We start from the raw sequence: 19,149 nt of genomic DNA on the forward strand, positions 1-19,149 counted from the left end.
AGAAAATCTTTTCCAAAATCGCTGTTTGAAAAAGTGCTGAAATTTGCTCATCATCAAAGCTGATATACGTGAAGTATTGTTACACATTGTCTTCTTTAAAAATGAGAACAATAAATAAAATGAAGGCCAAACATGAAATGTCACAAAAAATAATGTGAAATCATGACACTTTGGAAAGGGAGCAGCAGTTGCAGATCTAGTCGAGTGGCTTTGTTTCTGAAAAGAATGTGCTGCAGAATTAGAAGGAAATATTTTTAAAAAGAGTAACTTTTGCAAAAGCACTCCAAAACTGGTTTCTGTAAAACAAGTTATTTAGAGAGAGACTTTTCAGATGGAATAGTTAATAGTGAATTAAAAATTTTTAAAAGATTCTAAGTAAATTAGAGATTATATTACAAGAATGATAATTTACTGACATTCCTCAGGAAAAAAAAAAAAAAAAAGGACTTTAATGATGATGTACAAGAAAAACTTGAGCGGATACACCAGGAACAAAACATCAAAATAGTTGGAGATTTTCACTGTACACTTTTGGTCTCTGATATTTCAGTTAAGCATAAAAATACATAAAGAAAAATAGGAAAATTTGATGAATTTCATGGATTTCCTTTGTAAATAAATGCCCTAAATAAATGAGGACACACAAAGCATTTATCAATTGCTAGGTGGTTAAATGTCTCCTAGGCGACATTTTCATATTCTGTTAAAATGAAGAATTCTTTATGCAGAATATCTGACTAATCTAATCAGATCTTTCAAAATAAATTATATATGTATATCCCCAACCTACTGTGACCAAGAAATGCTTACTCAAATAAATTTGGAAGATAGCTAGAAAAAACAATGTAATATACATTTTATTCCTTGATTACTTCTGAGTCACTTTTATGCAATGTAAGACCATGCAACTGTTTATACAAATTATTACTATCTGTCACACAGTATTCGTAACTGTTTAGTATGCATTTATTTTATAATTCTTCTAATTCCATGAGCTGAATACTGATAGTTCCTCTATTTTACTAACATAGAAACTAACAAAAACTGGGATTAAATAACTTGCTTCTATTTGTACAGCGTGATTTCAGGATCTAGAATTCAAACAATCTGGTTTAGAGTCTGTTTTATTAATAACAATAAAAACAGGAAGCAGAGAATATAGGGCCCATTAACTTTTTTATTTTGAAATGAACCTAATAATATTCTGTATCATTAATGTTTCACAGAACATAATATGGAAAATCACAATCTGATTTAGGTAGATTTAATAACATACAAATATATTCAGAATTTATATAATTGTATATCTGAAAATCAATAATACAGGAAATAATTATAGAATTTGAACATTTACTAGACAAGACATTTCAAATATTTTATTAGAAGAAATACAAATAGAATATATATTCTGTATTCTTTGATAACAATAAAATAGGAGCTATTGTCTGTATTAGCTATGACATAATTGCTGCTGCTGATGCAAGGTCTCAAAATAATGGGCCTTAAAAAAATAGGAAAAGTTCATTGGTCTCTCAGCTCTTTCAAAAATCACTAGACTGGACAGATCAGCTACTTGGTGTCAGGGACCTCGGCTTCTTCTATTTGCTTATGCTACCCTTCCGCTTCCTGATCCACCTTGGGGTCCAAGGTAGTTGCCCCAGTTTCTCTCTTCTTTGAGTCAGCAGCATTGCAGGATCAAGAAGAAGATGCATGCTTTTTCCTTCAAAGTAACAGTTGCCATCATTTTGTCATCCAAGCACTTTCAGGCACCTATTTTCGTGCAATGTAGTGCCATGGCAACACTCACGGATATAGGATGCTGAGGAGTGGTCCTCTTTAGATCAGTGACAATGTACTCAGCTGAAAAATATATAACCTTGTCAAAGGACGCTGACAAAATCAAGAGTGCTGCGATAGCATGTAGCCATGGCTACTAAAAGGAAAAATTTCTCCTAACTCAGATAAAAGATAAAATCAAAATTATAATTACAGAGGGTTTAAAACTGGTGGGATGCTGCCAAAGCTATAATCATAAGAAAATTTAATGCTTTATGACGATATTAATCAAGAAAGAAAGAAAATAAGTGAGTGAATCATTCCAGTCAAGAAGCTACAAATAAATCTTTTAAATGAGTACAGAAAGACAGGGTGGAATTAATAAAGATACAATGGTAGATTAATAATTTATAAATGAGAAAAAACAATTGAATATAAATTTGAATAGTGCACTTCAAAACACCATTAAAAGAGACAAATTGCCGAAACTGCAAGTAAATAAAAAAAGGATATCAGTTCTTATCACTATATCACTATATCACTATAAAGAGAAAACATAATCACAGATTTAAAAAAAAGGAAGCTGATAATCAGAAGTCTACACCAACACCTAATACAGTACCTGTCAGACTACCTGACTTGTCCCAGGAACTTCATTTATTAATTCGTAGAAAATGGCTCACTACAGACACTTGTGTATAAAGTAATTGATAAAAAAAAAAGAAGTAACAAAATCAACCTAAGAAAATGTTAGAAACACAAATCATCAAAAGAAGACAATAAATGTTTTTAGCCCATTCTAAGTACCAAGGGCTTTACATGTGTATTTTTAAAATTGATTTAACTTTCATAATCCTAGAAGGAAACAATATTTCAGTTCAAAGGTGAGAAACAGATATTAAAAGGTTAACAATTTGCTCTACCTCATAGGTAAATGACTGAATCGACCTGTACCAGTTTCTACCCTGAAACTGATGCTGTTTGCACTCTGTACTTCTTCATTCTTTCTAAGACTTTTCCTTTCCAAGAACATCATTCTAAGTGCCTCATATGTGAGGAGATACATTTTATCTTTTTTGTAAGTTTAAATTTTAGGGCCTCGTATAAAATTTCCCATGAAAAAAATTGCAAGATTTCTCTTAGGTCTCTGAACAAATAATGTTGTGGAGTTTTTTGGGGTATTATTTTATGTGGTACCAGGGATTGAACTCAAGACCTGGAGCTTGCCAAGCAGGCACTTATGCCACTGACCTTAACTCCTGGCCTCCAAATAATGTCCTTAATGAGCTAGTTTATCTGTCATATATTTCTGGTTATTAAATTAACTCTGTTTCTCCTTCTTCATCGATGATAGGAAGATCAAAAAGCAGATGCCAACTTATCTATAAAACTGTGATATCCCCTGTGTGGTTTTGAACTAATTTTATGTTTTATTATTGTATAACCTATTTTTTTTTCTTTACACTTGATTTTTGATGCCTTTATTATACCCATAATGTTGTGTATATATTTGAAAGTCATTTAAAATAGTATGTGTATACAGTTGTACATATAAAAAAACCTAAACTAATCAATTATTTTCCTATTGTTTGTTAGTTGTTTTCATTGTATTTTTCTGTTTTGCTAACATGATTTACTAGTATTCTTTGGCACTAACAGTGTTATAGATTAAAAATTGGTGGTCAGCTTAACCCCAGCTGAATTAAATCATCATGGCGCTGAAAGTAAATAGAGATGTGCAGAAGAGTTAGGCATTGTGGGTTCTCCTAAATGTTGCTATTTTAAGCTGTTGGTTCCTTTGGGAGGAGCTCTTCATGACTAGCTTCCCCACTGTGAGTTCCACTATTGTCATCAAAGAGGCTCAGAACCTTGTTGGTAAGAGTGGCTGTGGTTCACTTTGGGGGAGCTCTGGTGCTTACATTGAGCATTGCTTCCTGACTCTGGAGAGGAAGATGTGTGCCATTTAATCTCCAGGAGAAACTCTCAGCCTGGCTTTCTGGCAGGTACTTGACTATTCTTATCATTGGAGGATTTCAGGACCTTCGTGTCACTGAGGATGGCTGTGATACTTTTCAGGACAGCCCTGGTCTTATTTTGAGTGTGACTTCTCGGTTCCAGTGTAAAACCCTCAACCTACCAGTACAGCAACTTCATTCTACTGGCACAGACTTTCTAGCTTCCACCGCGGACCTTTGGACCATAAAACAGACCAGTGTGAGTCCTTCTCGTGGGCTCTAGACCTCCTGTTGGACTCATGGAAGGCATTGTCATGGGCTCTAGGTTTACTCATGCGGGACGTTGCTGTGGAATATTTGAGTCTTTAGTGTTGTGGACAGATTTCCTGCACTTTCTGTGTTTAACTCTGCTTGACCATCATAAAAGAATATTAAAAATTCTGTGTCCTGATTCTAATTGTTCTCCTCACAAATCCTGACTACAACAAACAGTGTTGAAATGTTCTATTCTATCACCAGCAGATATGTGGTAGATTTGTCTGCTAGGAAAAAAAGAAAAAAGAAAGAAATGTATTTTCTGCTCGCAAAAGGAAAAGAACAGAACCAACCCATTAAATGAAAAATAAATAAATAAATAAATACTCTTTATACAGAAACATATTTTGAAACATATTATAACACAGGGAAGCTATAGTAGCAAAAATTTGTGAATGAAAACATTCAATTATAAATTATCTTGATACACAAAAGGATAAGACTACATGTATTTCAAAAATAGGATTAAATTGACTAATGAGTAAAACAAGACATGATAAATATCTTAGACATTATGGGGAGTAACGTACACAAAAATATGACTAAAATAAACAAAATAGAAAGACGAATAAAATACATGAAAGTTCTTATAAGAAGTTCTGAGGAAGAATATACAGGCCAAATTGTACATCAATACAAAATGGCACACTGCTTAAATACAAAAGAAAAATAAAATAATAAATATTGAAATAGAAACATTCCCTTTAGAAAGTATCAAGATTACAATATGGATTTAAAAGAAATAATAAACCAGAAGACAACCAAATAGTATACTAAGTGCTCGATATTAATAGAATTCCCAGAGAACGTACTCTTCAAAAGTTAAAAGGAAATAGATTTTTGTTTGATAAATCTGTGTAGAAATAATTCATTGTTATTAAGGTTAATGTTTTTTAATAAAGCAACACACATAGAGCAATCTTTAGCAGAAAAATTATCTTAGAGAAATTATTAGGAAAAGAATAAAAAAGTTGGGGCTGGGGATTTAGCTCAGCGGCATAAGTACCTACCTTGCAAGCAGGCGGTCATGAGTTCGATCTCCGGTACCGATAAAAAGGAAAAAGACAAAAAAAAAAAAAAAAAAAAAAAAAGAATAAAAAAGTAAGTACATCTATAAATATAAATGAATATGACATTAAGTAACAATGCTACTAATGGCTAATGGCTTAGAAAATTATAGGCGACACAAACTTAAAATACATCCAGAAAAGATGGGTGTGGGATAAATTGAGGAAAACTATTCCAAGATCCTTGTATTACTTGGGCCTGAAACACCAATAATAAACACAGATGTGTGTTTCAATGAGCTATGGCGACTCCCCCAAAACACAAAATGTGTAAATAGCAAAGTAACAGAACATAGAATAGTAATATATAATTGATTAATCTTAAAGAAGAGAAGAAATGACATAAAAATATAAAGCAATTGATTTAGATAAAAATAGTAGAGCAAAATACTTCTAAACATCTCATCAGTAAGTAGATTATTTATTAGTAAGTGAACTATCCTGATTAAAATATTAAAAATAATGTAACTATGCTTTTTATTAGAGATCTACCCTAAACATAAGAATGCAGAAGCAGTGACTGTAAAAAGATGTGAAAAAGAAATACTATAAAATGTTTTTCAAAAAGAAACAATATTACATGTTTGCAAGATAAATTTAATCCTGAGATTAGAAGAATTCTAGAGTGGAAGAATGTTTTACATTTATAACAGCCCAAAAAATAAAATATACAATTTTATAATTGTATACACTCAATAATATAACATATATATAATATATACAAATATATGCATACAGATATTTGTGGGTTTTTTTTTTTTTTGGTCTTTTTCCTTTTTATCGGTACCAGGGATCGAACTCACGACTGCCTGCTTGCAAGGCAGGCGCTTATGCCGCTGAGCTAAATCCCCAGCCCCACATACAGATATTTGAAAAAGAATCAGAAAAATGTATGCATACATCAGGAAAAGAAAAATTGCATGATTTTTTTCAACAGATAGTGTTACTTTCATAGAGGAGACACTTTTTCTATCTCAGCAGAAAATCTACTGCACTGCCAGCACTTAGAGTAGAAACTGAAAATGCAAGTGCAGAAATTACAGTGACCAAGGTTACCAATCAACAGTTTACCACAGTAATAAATGTTTGGAAGTTAATGCACCACTTTGAGCACTTCTTGTAATTGCAGAGGTCAACGATACCTTGTATTAATCTCATGATATCTCAAAAGAAATTTACTATTAAAATATTTATGAGTTTTTCTTTTCCTGAATGGAAGTTATATATATATATATATATATATATATATATATATATAACTATAGATAGGTAAACAAATAGATAAACACTGACAGAAAAAATTCCAAAGGTATATGAGAATTAGCCTCACCACTAATCATAGCTTGTAGAAAAAAATACAAGAAAAAATTAAATTGCAAGAATATACAAGATCTGAAAAACATGATTTATTAGCACAAACTGAGAAGCACACATAATTATGATAAATATATTACCTTTAAATATATATTAACAGATGTAAAATAATTGATAATACAAAGAATAGGCCATTGACCTCTATTGAATTAAGCTACAAAATAATAACATAAGTAGAAAATGTCCAAATTTGAAAATTGAACAATTTACTTTACAATAGTACCATAGTCCCGATGGAAATTAGCAACCTCGAGCACTGAATTACAATGAAGCATATCAAGATTATGGGAATGCAGTCAGAGTAGTGTTTGTTAGAGACATATTTGTGGCTTTAAATTCATATATTAGAAAAGGAAAAGGACTAAGAATCAACATCTAAGCTTTTATTTCAAGAAGTTAGTAAAGTGACCACCTTAAACACAAATTGATAAAGTACAATAATAAAGGTAAGAGAAAAAAATCAATGAAATAAAATATTATAGCATAAAAGAAAAATTCACCAAACTGCAAAGTTGGTTTCTGTTTTTGAACAATAAAATTGCTATCTACAAGCCCGATGCAATAAATAAAAGAAGCCTCACTTACAAGCAATAATAGGAGCATAAATAAAGATGTAACGATGGGTCTTACTGATATTAAAAAGATTATGAATAATGTGGATGACTTTATACAATGTGCTTGTAATTAAGGAAAAATGGGCAAATTCTTTGAAATACAATATTTAACAGTTTTCAAAACAATATACAGGAGTTTGAGCAATTCTGTATTTTAAATTTCACTCAAAATTTTAAAAAATTTCCACATAGATCCTGTCAAGTTGAATTTAATTTCTAAATTTTTAGGAAGAAATTATATCACTCCTATATTTTTTTCCAGAAGATGAAAAACAAAAAAAAAAAAAAAAAGAAAGGAAACATATTTTATTTCTTTATGAGGCTAACAAAAATTTAGTACTAAAATCTGGCAACAGTATTGCAAAAAATAGAGTAATGACTCAACCTCTTTCATGAAAAAATTATAAACAAAGGGGCCGAGGGTTTAGCTTAGTGGTGTAAGTGCCTGCCCTGGCCAAGTGTGAGGTTGTCAATTTGATCCTAAGTGCAAAAAAAAAAAAAAAAAAAAAAAAAAAAAAAAAAAGAAGAAGAAAAGAAAAGTCATAAGCAAGATATTTGCAAATCAAAGAGAGAGATATTCACGAATATAGGGATACTCAGGAATCTGTTTAATTCTATGCATTGTAATGGCATTTTAGCAATCAAATCAATACAACTGACAATATAAAGGTGAAAGCTCAGAAAAGTATACCAACAAATTAAAAAGTTAAATGTTACTCATTAAAAATCTATTAGTAAACAAAGAACAAGTGAGATCTTCTGTTGGAAATTGATCAGCTGATTTTAAAATTTGTGTAGAATTGCAAAGATTTAAGATTAGCCAAGACAGAATTCTAGAATACAAAAGCAGACCAACTTTAATGAACAGTTATCATATCTTAGTGTCAAGCTATAGCAATTATGACTGTATAGTATTGACAAATACGAGTCCTGTGAAAAATTAGCATCCAAAAACATTCACAAATACATGTGGACATATGAAAAAGGTGTTACGTGAATAGCCATATAGAAAAATGGTATAGCTTGACAAGTTCTAAAGTGTAGATTGGAGTGGGTATATGTCTGAGCAGTAGAACACTTGCCTATCATGCTTGAGGCCCTGTATCTGACCTCTAACAAACACACACAGACACACACACACACACACACACACACACACACACAAATGAATAAATACAGACATGAAGATCAAAATTTTTAAATTAAAACAAGATTAAGAAAATAAAATATTTTGTGGGAAAAGATTTATTAATCAATATGGTATTAATTTTATATGAAGAAAAAACAATTAACTGGTAACAATTATATAAAATTTCTACACTAAAAATCAGAATACCTCATGATTTAAAATTATCACTATGAATTTAATATAATGGAGTACTACTCTACCATAAAGAAGGATAATCTTGAGACTTTTATTGCTAAATAGATTGACCTTGAAACCATATTCTTAAGTGGAATAAATTAGGCACACATATGTAAATATCACATTGACTTACTGTTGTGAGAAACTGAAAGAACCAAATTGTACAAGAGATACGGCACCTAAGGATAGGAAAGGGGTCAGAGAAGGAAGGTAAAATGAAAAATGAGAAAGGAAGGATAAAATGGAAACAAAGCTGTACAAATAAAGAGGGAAAGAGGGAATAAAGGGAGGGGGAGAGGAATGAGAGGAAAAAGAAAGACAAATCATGGTATATCATGTACAGGTACAAATTCTGTGCACATGATATGCCTTGAAAGTGTCAAATGAGATCACCATATATACCTAAATTGTATCAATAAGCTTAATTAAATAAAAAATTTAAATGGAAGTATAGAAAGCAGAATCAATCAATGTGAGAACAGAATATCAGATTTACAAGACGGGTTTGTGATTTCTTAAAAATAGCAAGATATCATGAAAAATCAATCCAACAGCTGCTAGAAGAATCAAAAAAAGAATAGGATTGACTGGAGTCAATGAAAAGCCAGATGAAAAAAATCAACACACATAGAATCAAAATTAAATCCAAGATATGAAAGACATGTGTTGTATGTGTGTGTGTACGTGTGTATGTGTATGTGTACACATGTATCTCAAAAGGAATTTTATTTAAGGACTTGCTGGACTTAAATCAATGAGGAAAAGTGTGCAATCTAATAGAAAAACTGGCAGTGACTTGTATAGACAATTCACAAATGAAAATACAGATGGATGTGACCCATGGATAGGACAAGAAGTAGTCATTTTCATTTAACATCAAGTTAATGCAAATTTAAACCAGATTAAGATATTTATTCACCAACAGAATGAACAAATGAAAAACAGAGATAATTCCAGTATTGGTGAGGATATACTACAGCCGAAACCTCTCGTAATGCTAGCACGAATATGAACTAGTAAAAGGATATTTAGACACTAGAGAGACAGTAGCTACCAATATTTCTGATTATGCATTACTCGCAATTGAACTCTATTTATTTATACTCAGCAGTAATTAGTATTCACAACTCTGAGTGTCTGTGTTGAAATTATCGCAGCAGTGTTATTCATTTTAACCACAAATTGGAATAAAAGGCTAAATATCAAAATGGGTAAGTCAATTATAGATTTATTTATTTATTTATTTATTTTGTCTTTTTCGTTTTTATCGGTACCGGGGATCAAACTCACGACTGCCTGCTTGCAAGGCAGGTGCTTATGCCGCTGAGCTAAATCCCCAACCCCTAATTGTATATTTTATTAACATAAGATTTAGAACTATAACTGATGGATAGAAATACATAATTTTTGTAGAGATATGAATAATATCCAAAGATATGATACTGGATAAAAGAAACCAGACAAAATAATGAATACTGCATTATTATATAATATAAAATTCAAAAGCAGGCAAACTTACCTATAATTCTAGAAATTCATCAGTACTTGTGAGTGTATTAATGTCTTGGGAGTACTAAAATATTGTTTCTGGTGTGTGCTTGATTTTCCAGTATTTGGTCTAGGAACTGAGTATATGGCATGTTAACTTTATTAAAATTCATCAAGAGAGAAAATGTAATATTTTATGCTTTTATATAATATATACCAATAAAAAGTGCTTAGAGTTGCAAAAAAATATTTTTATGTTATCCTACTAAAAATTTGACAGCACACTCTATGCCATAAACTTAATATTCCAATGCTTACATGATTTTCTTTATTTATCAAGTGAATTTAAATTGATCTTACATTAACTGCTACCAACTGTCATTATAGCACTTATTCATAAATGCTTTCTTCTCTGCTATTTAACTACAAACTTTAATACATTTTAAAAATTTTTCTACAAGTGATTTTTCTATTACATTCTATGGTTGTGAATTTTTAGATTGTTTCAGTATACCACTTTATTACTGATCAATTTTAAAATAGACAACATCTGTCAAGGTATTTTACATCTTTCGTACAGTAAGATTCATCAATAGACTCAGATGTTTATTTTTTCACATGAATTTTAATCATATTATTTAGATGATCTTTTATCATGCTTCTTACAAAGGAAATCATAAACATCACAATTTCTTAGGTAAGATTATTCACAATTATATTAGTATTGTGAAAAGAAAACATGTGAGGAGTGACCTGAGAAAAACTTGAGAAGCAAATTTTAATGTTTTAAAAAATATGGCTAGGACAGAGATCAGCTGAAATGCAGTAGGATTAAAGCAATGCAAAAGACCTGCAAGACTGCATAATAGGTGATGAAATAAAGGGGAGGGATATAAGATTAACCAAGTGGAAGACTGTGAAAGAAGTAATAAAGCATAATTCTACTGTGACATGTTTGGTATACGATGGTGTTAAAAGTCTTCATTTTTTTCTTTTTTTACATAGAAGAAGAAGTTTGGACTGCAGGACAATGAAAATGTGAGAGTTCACCTCTAAAGTGCTTGGAAGCTGCATATGTGGACATATAACTTGAGTTCAGAAGAAACAAGGCTACACTGAGAAAGACCTCAAGGTTTCTAGCATGTGTGGACAAAGAAAATCATTAGAATAACAGTACCTTTTTTGCAATAAAAGAAAAAAGGACAAAATCCATCAGAAGAGTTAGAAAGTACATGTATTATCTGCTACCTGAAAGATTCTAATACATTCTCTCAGGCATTAATTGCAGGCACCAGATTCTTGGTCATAGTCCCAGTTTCAACATCTTGTTCCTCAGATGATTAATAAATTGACTTGATTCCAGGCTTGTCCTTAAATCTTAGATTTCTACTATTTTTCTACTCTGTGTTCTACAGTCTAAATAAAATTCCCTTTCCCCTACTAGAAGACTGATCACCAAGCAGCATATTCTAGGAACTGCACTGAACCCATCTCTATAAATTGGAAGGAATATTAAAGTGTTAGTGATATAGAAACCAGCCAGAGAAGAACTACGTTGATTACATAGGTACTATCATTTTGATTGTCTTATTTCTTTTGTATCCTAATGATTTTTTTCCTATTGATGAAAATTAGTTCAGATACACTAATTCTAATTAATTTTGGAGCATCTTTGTGGGAATATATCAACTATCAATGTAAGGAGCATGTTTTAACATGTTTTACTTTGGAAGAAAATTCAGGTAGTTCTTCTTTAACACTGTGCCTTAACATTATAATATTATAGTATTCTTGTACATTTTATCAGAAGAGTGTCACTGGAATTCTGCACAAATCTTCTATGGTCCTCTTTTGCCTTTTCTCTTGTTTCTGTATTCTCTGAGCTCCTTTCTAAGTTCCAGAATTTAGACACATGAACATAATCACATAACTCCTAACATACAATCTACTTTAAACTCCCTCCACGAAGCATGTTTAAAATATATTTACCCCCTTTTCTCTCTCCTAATATTGCAATTCATCCTGTCAAGTTGTATCTAGAAAGCATGATTTCATTAACCATTAAAAGGAACTGCTCCATTTAAATTTGCTTTTTATGGAAACAAAACATATATACATATATATATATATATATATATATATATTTATATATGGTTGCAGTGGCCTAACTTTATAGCCTTCTCAGACTTTCAAGTAGAACTCTTGATAAATTTCACTAATTGACATTTTACCACATAATTACTACCCGTAGATAGAATCAGTTTTAGAAATTACACAACCAATCAATCTCATCACATTTAGAAGGGTTTAAATGTTTCATTTCCAAATATATTTCAAAAATATTGTTCATGGGATAAATGTCAAAAAGGTCAATTCCATAATAAGTAGAAAATATTTGATATCTGACTAGTGGGAAAGGGGATGGAAATAAGAAAAACTAAACATGATGTGATTTCTGAACAGCTACAAGTTTTAAATATTCCAAACTTACTTAACATAGTGCCATCCTATTTTTCTCTGATAGCTCTTCTCTCCTCTCCCTATCTTCTCTTTCTCCTTCCCTGCTTTGCTCCTCCTGCCCCAGTTTTATTCTTCAAATCCTTCAAATATAAATCTATACTAGCTGCATCAGTTACTACTCTAACCAGGTTTTGCTAACACTTAAGATTTTTGTTTTCTACAACTCACTACCTCCTAAAACTGTTTGGATTCACCTCAGCTCTCAGACAACAAATTAAAACACCTATACTCATTCAAGATCAAAAGCAAGCAGAATCAAGCTGCTCAGGGTGGAGCTACTGGACTCAGATTACCCCCCCCCCCAGGCAAACTTGCAGCCATCAACTTCTTCAGATCTCAGCTATTTTCTTGCCTCTTTGGTGATGGCACTGAGAAAGAGAGATTCCAGCAAAGACTCAGACCTTTCGCAGTTGTGAAAGTTTGAATCCTTTCAATGGTATCACCACATCCATTACCACAAATTTAAGAAACCGCACAGATCTATGATGGACACTGTGTTTACCTGCTGGCTCTGTTGAACACATAGAAACTCCAGCTTCCCTAGCATGTACCTGAAGGGGCCGGTAAGCAGCCTCAAATTCTGAGAGATGATGTTGGATGGACAGCTGATAAGAAATAAAAAGTAAAAAAAAAAAAAGAGTTTACAAATAAATTGTTTGCTTTCCCATTATCTGACTATTCCATATTGCAACAGTCTCATCAAACCTCTCTAGAGATTTCCAACAAAAATCAAAGGTCAACAGTGATGCAGAGCAGTGAACAATTCAGGTATGTGCTCTTTAACCTCAATTTTCTTTCATGTTTGTTTTTCTAGGAATATAACTCCAAGAAAGACATCCTTGGCCTCCGTTTCTGTTTTTCAGAGAAGCTTATGCAAGACATGAGCCAAATACCAGCAAAAAAATGAGGTTTTCAGGCCACAAATAAATCCTCAGGTATGCAAAATTGAAAGAAATGTGGAAAGATATATGGCAGAGAAAAAGTAATATTTTTCAAGCTAATGAAGTTCTGTTAACAGATTAAACAGATTTAGATGAAGACAAAAACCTAATCATGATTATAGAAGAGTAAGTGCATACTAGTTTAAAAAAATTCACCAGAAAGCTTTAATAATTCTTAATTAGTATTCAACCAACAAATTACCTTTAAAATACATACAGAAAAAAAAGTCTGCAACAATGACACAATAATCCCTTGTAAAAGTGAGACTTCTACTCACCTCTTTCAATTCTTGATGCATTATGCAGAAAAACTGAGAGATAAAGGTCACATTGACACATAATGTATTTCTGATAGCAATTTTTCTAGTAGCTAATTTTTAAAAGATTGGAAGAAGCCAAATTATCCTGTCTTTCAATTTCTTTTTCAATGTCTTACTACGTACTTCAGGCTAACTTTGAATTCACTGTGTATCCCAAGCATAGCTTGAACTTGCGCGATCCTCCTGCCTCAGCCTCTCAAATGCTGGGATTACAGGCATGAATCACCATCTCCAGCCCAAATCATCCTTTATGGATAACTAAAGAAAAGTTTTGTAAAGTCATTCAGAAGAGTATTTTGTAGTCATAAAAATAAGAAGTTATAGCAATGTGCAGAAAATGAAACTAAGAAACACAAGTTTAAGTGACAAAATCGTTAGATAGGGCAAAAAGACTTGATACCATATTGAGGCTCAGAATGTCCATATAGATTCATTGATGATAGAAACTCTTTTAAAAGGGAAGGCAGTGCAGGGGATTATAGCTTAGTGCCTGCCTGGCAAGGACAAGGTCCTGAGTTCAATTCCCAGTACCCAAAACAAAGCAAAGTAAAACAAAAAGTTAAATAAAAGCAAAAGTAGAATAAACCCAATAGCCAGTATACTAGTTACTTTTTGAGGTTAGCAAGAGTATGGGATTTGAAGATATAGAGACGACTTCAGTGATGTTGGTAATATTCTACCTGTAAAACGGTTTAGAAAATCTATATCTTCTTTATTTTCCTGCTTCACTGATTTTATGGATATTGCATGCATTATTATTAGGCACCAAATATTATAACATAATATGCAACATTTAAAAATTGGTTTTAAAGAACATATTTATGGAGTAGAGCAAGGTATATCTTTTGTTACTAATAAAATAATTTAGGAAAAATAAGTTTAAACAATACAATTATCAATATTTTAATTTAATTTAATTTTTTTTGTCTTTTACCTTTTTATTGGTACCAGGAATCGAACTCACAACTGCCTGCTTGCAAGACAGGTGCTCATGCCACTGAGCTAAATCCCCAGCCCCTTATTTTGTTTTTTAAAAAAACTTTTTTTGGTGCCGGGGATCGAACTCATGACCTTGCATTTGCCAAGCAGGCACTTATGCTGCTGAGCTAAACACCCAGCCCAACATTTTAATTTTAAATGTCATCTTTGAATCATAATTTACCATTTTGGGTCTTTAGATTCACAGTCCAGAAAAATATTAGTCTGCTTCACAGTTTCATTTCACTACATAGCAAAAGGACTACATAGAAATAAAAGGACTACATACCAAAGTAGAGGGAAATTTTACATGTTTTACTTTATTGCATTCATTAATTTAGCTGTTATTTTAAAAGTGCCAGTGAATCTGTGGTAAAACTTTCTCAGAGTAGAGCAATGTTATCATTACTGAATGTTATTTAAACATTTTTTCCTTAAATTATTTTAACACTCATATGTTGTAATAAAAACAAAACTATGGGGAATGTTTAAATAAATAATTTATTACAAGAAAAATGCATTGCTACCAATGCTCTTCAAGATACTTTAAATACTTCCCTGTGCTCTGAACACACCTATCCAGCAATCATGGTAAAATTTCTTTTACTCTCATAGAGTTTTCAATATGAACACTGGGATTATACATATCCTGACCCTTATACTGGAAAACTATTATTAGTATAGCCAATGAAGAGAACTTTAAGTGTTAAGCTTACAGCACATGAAGAAGTCCTTATTTGTTCATTTGAAATTAAAAGCCTTTATTTCAAATGTACACATGTGTTAAGAGACAGACTAATCATTAGTAGGTCTTTCCAACTTGACCTTGAATTGATTCACTTACAACCCGGGGATCTTGAGAGGTTTATTTATTATGTCTCTGGCACATTTAAAAAATAATTCAATGTGATGTACAATTTAGAGATAGTGACTAAATAAAATAATATAGGTAAAATCCATAGATAATGTTTGTTTTACTCATCGCAAAAGGTTAACAATTATATACTGTTATTATTGTTATTATAATAGGGTTGGGGGGGTAGTTCTGACATCTGTGACTAGCTTCTATCTCAAATTCTCAAATGGAATAGGTCTGATGTGTTGTTTTATTCTTATTTAATATGTAAGGCAGAATCTTCAAGAAGATAGTGTTGATGCATTTGAAGATTAGAAATACATAAAAAACATGAAACAGAAGATCCAAATAAATATGGATCAAACAATAAGAATTGCTCATTATGTCAGAACTCATTCAGAGAAGTAAGGTGGTAAGCAGTTGGTTAATTCAGAAGCCTATGTTTTGTTTTTCGTTGTTTGTTTGTTTGGTGCCAGGATCGAACTCACAATCTCATGCTTTCCAGGCAGGTGCTTACACCACCAAGCTAACTACACAGCCCCTAGAAGCCTATGAATTTCACCAAAGATTGCTTATTTCAATCTTTCTTTTAATGTCCTCAGTGTGTCAGTTACTATTGCCAGCCTTGTAAGATACCTAGATTCAACCTGAAACAGCTCCATACAAGGTTGTCGAAAGGTTGGATGAGGGCTGGGAATACAGCTCAGTGGCACAGTGCCAGCCTGGGAAGCGCAAGGTCCTGAGTTCAATTCCCAATAAATATCAATAAAAATAAATAAATAAACTTTAAAAAGATTAGATGAGAAAACATCTCTTCCTTTTGTCTAAAGCAAAAACTATTTCAGGAAATCTTTCTCATGACTATGATTTCAATTACATCCATGTTCATCTGTAGTAAAATTGGGGGTGAAGGTAAGGTACAATATAAGCTACATATAGTTTGGGAAGCAGATATTAAAAGCAACACACACAAAAAAAGGTTAATCAACTGAGGATACAGCTCAATGGCACAAGCACCTGTCTGGCAAACACAAGGTCCTGAGTTTGATCACCAGTAACTATATATATATATATATATATATATATATATATATATATAGTTAATCAGTACAGAACTACTGTGCAGCATCTAGTACAGAGAAGTATTCTGTGAATATGTGGGGAAATTACAAAATACAATAGTGACAATATATCATTGAATAGACAAATAAATGGTAGGAATTATGAGAAACTAAAATGTATGAGGGGAGAAATAGAATTAAGAAAAATGTACAGAATTTTAAAGCAATGCTATCACATTACTTATATATATGTCAAAGTCATTATTCTATATATATATATCCCTTTAAGTACATTTCTCTCAAGGGAAAAAAAAACAGTCATTTATTTTCAGTATTAGCACATCACATGGCAAAAAGTAGTGGGTTTTTTTGGCCTGGTTTTCATCTAGACACTAACATTTTTAAAAACAAACAAGGGACTCCTCGAAAAGTTAAATGATCTGCATTTCATAATTTGCAATTCAGGAGGAAAATTATAATGATAAACTAAGTACTTAGCATGCATATGTAATATTACACATAGATTCTCAGGCTTACTGACAAATGATAAACATAAAAATACACAAACAAGAAAATAAACCACACTTTCATTCAAAGTTATCACAGAAGGTATAAAATTCCTTCCTGTGCCTTTTTAAACTTGAAAATATTGATAATTTATGTATATATATATATATATATATATATATGCACACACACACACACACACACTAAGAATTGAATCAAAATGATCATCAAGAGAGTGACCAATGGATCTGTGAACATTAGCCCTATTATTTTTAACTTGTTTCCATTATAGGTAAAAGAAATATTGAAGAAAAAAATTCAGTGGTATTTTCTGCTGAATACACCATGTTTTTAAAGGCTCTGGCCTCATAAAAATTTTAAAGCTAATAGCAACCTTATAAATAATTTCATCCTAATTTTACTAATGAGAGGCAGGTTGAGAAAGGCTAAGTGATGTTTCCCAGTTCATGTAGCTGGCTATCTGTTTGCCTGGACCGGCTCTTAGCCTTTTCCACCTGTTTTTGGACAGTACATAAGCTCCTTTTAATCTGTTCTCTAATGTGCTGATGTTCTCAATTTTTTTTTTTCCTTTTTCACTTTTGGAATACACAGAACTCCCAAACCGATATTTTAAAGCAGGGAAATAACTTTTTAACTTAAATTTTAAGCATAATCATGGAAACTGGATTCTGTTTTAAGTCAGTTGTGCTTTTATTTGCTCGTTTGGATCCTAATATGTAGGAAGATTACTTCCATGGTAACTGGGAAATCTAAACAGCAGCTCTGTTCCTAACCAATATCCCATCGTTAATGTTATCCAAAAGAATATTTAATAACATAGAACAAAAAGTACAGTAATTATATTTCAAAACCGAAAATCAAAGTGGTTCCAAATTCCTTCCTCAATATCATATATGTCCTTGTAGGGATATTGGTCTGAACAGAGTTTTATCTTCAATCCTTATCCCTGTGCTAACATCTATCCCTTTTCTCATCTTTGCTGCAAACTAAAATATACATAAGGGGATGTGGCCCAGTGTTATCCTCTGAATATACATCTGTGTCTATGCTGCTTAAATAATTATCTGCTTCATATAAACACATCTGCAGGCAGTTTCACCTGGTCTTGTTACTGTTCATGGCCATTTCTGTGTAAGAAAAACCAACCATCTACTTTCCGTTCAGAGATTCATTTCTTCAATAAATATTTGTTAAGTATCTGGTGTATTCTTGGCATCCTAACTAGATCTGGGAATACTTTGGTGAGAGAGAAAGATACAATTTCCTTACAAGCATTTAATCCAGCAGGGAGAGAGGCAATTAAATAACTAAACTCACCTTGCTACTTGCCATGATCCAGAAATTAAGGACTATGAGAAAACACATAACAGAGATGCCTAATGACTCCCAAAGGAAGTTACTTTTAAACTGGGCACTGAAGCCTGAGTAGGAAGGTAAAATGGGTTTAAAAAAAAAAAAAAGCCTACTTTATTTTATTTTATTTTATTTTATTTTATTTTTTATTTTTACACTTGCGTTTGAGACTTCTTTCTTGTTTTTCAATAAAGGTGTTCACAAAAGAATAATTTAAAATTTAGAAGCTTGACATTTGAAAGTTAAGTCTTTTGATTGGGGATTTTTTTGCCATACCTAGATTCCTATGTTTCCTAGATCTTAGTCTTAATAATAGCAGATTTAAATTTCTGTTGGGGCTGTGGTTTCATAAAGAATAGTTACTATCTTAGAATTACTTAAGGTAGTGTTACCTATGAGATACTAGAGACCTATCCTAGTTCCAGTGAAACAGAATCTCTGAGGACATGAGAATGCTACTTACATTTACATGCTTAACAGACACCTACTCTCTGTATTGAGTGTATATTCGGAATCTCCCCCAATTTTCTTCTAATTGCCTCAAAATGAAGTATATGTCTTTTGGGGCACAACTGTCTTAGCTGTCCAATGCCAAAGTCTGCCCTTGATTATTTCCCTATTACATTACCTAAGGCAT

The 19,149-nt window shown here is 32.0% G+C and overlaps 1 long non-coding RNA gene across 1 annotated transcript in view; it reads right to left on the minus strand.

The window, feature by feature from the left end:
• Positions 1 to 1,157: 1,157 nt before the first annotated feature.
• The window catches only part of LOC134477302 (uncharacterized), a 95,720-nt gene continuing 77,728 nt past the window's right edge, over positions 1,158 to 19,149 (minus strand). The window contains exons 5-7 of the long non-coding RNA XR_010049271.1: positions 12,978 to 13,080; positions 5,057 to 5,084; positions 1,158 to 1,860 (exon numbers count right to left, since the gene is read on the minus strand). This is a non-coding gene — a long non-coding RNA (uncharacterized LOC134477302). The remainder of the gene's footprint in view (positions 1,861 to 5,056; positions 5,085 to 12,977; positions 13,081 to 19,149) is intronic.

This window comes from Cavia porcellus, unplaced genomic scaffold (assembly GCF_034190915.1).
Source record: "Cavia porcellus strain 051 isolate PalLab524CR breed Dunkin Hartley unplaced genomic scaffold, mCavPor4.1 scaffold_1, whole genome shotgun sequence".
Classification (NCBI taxonomy): Eukaryota; Metazoa; Chordata; class Mammalia; order Rodentia; family Caviidae; genus Cavia; species Cavia porcellus.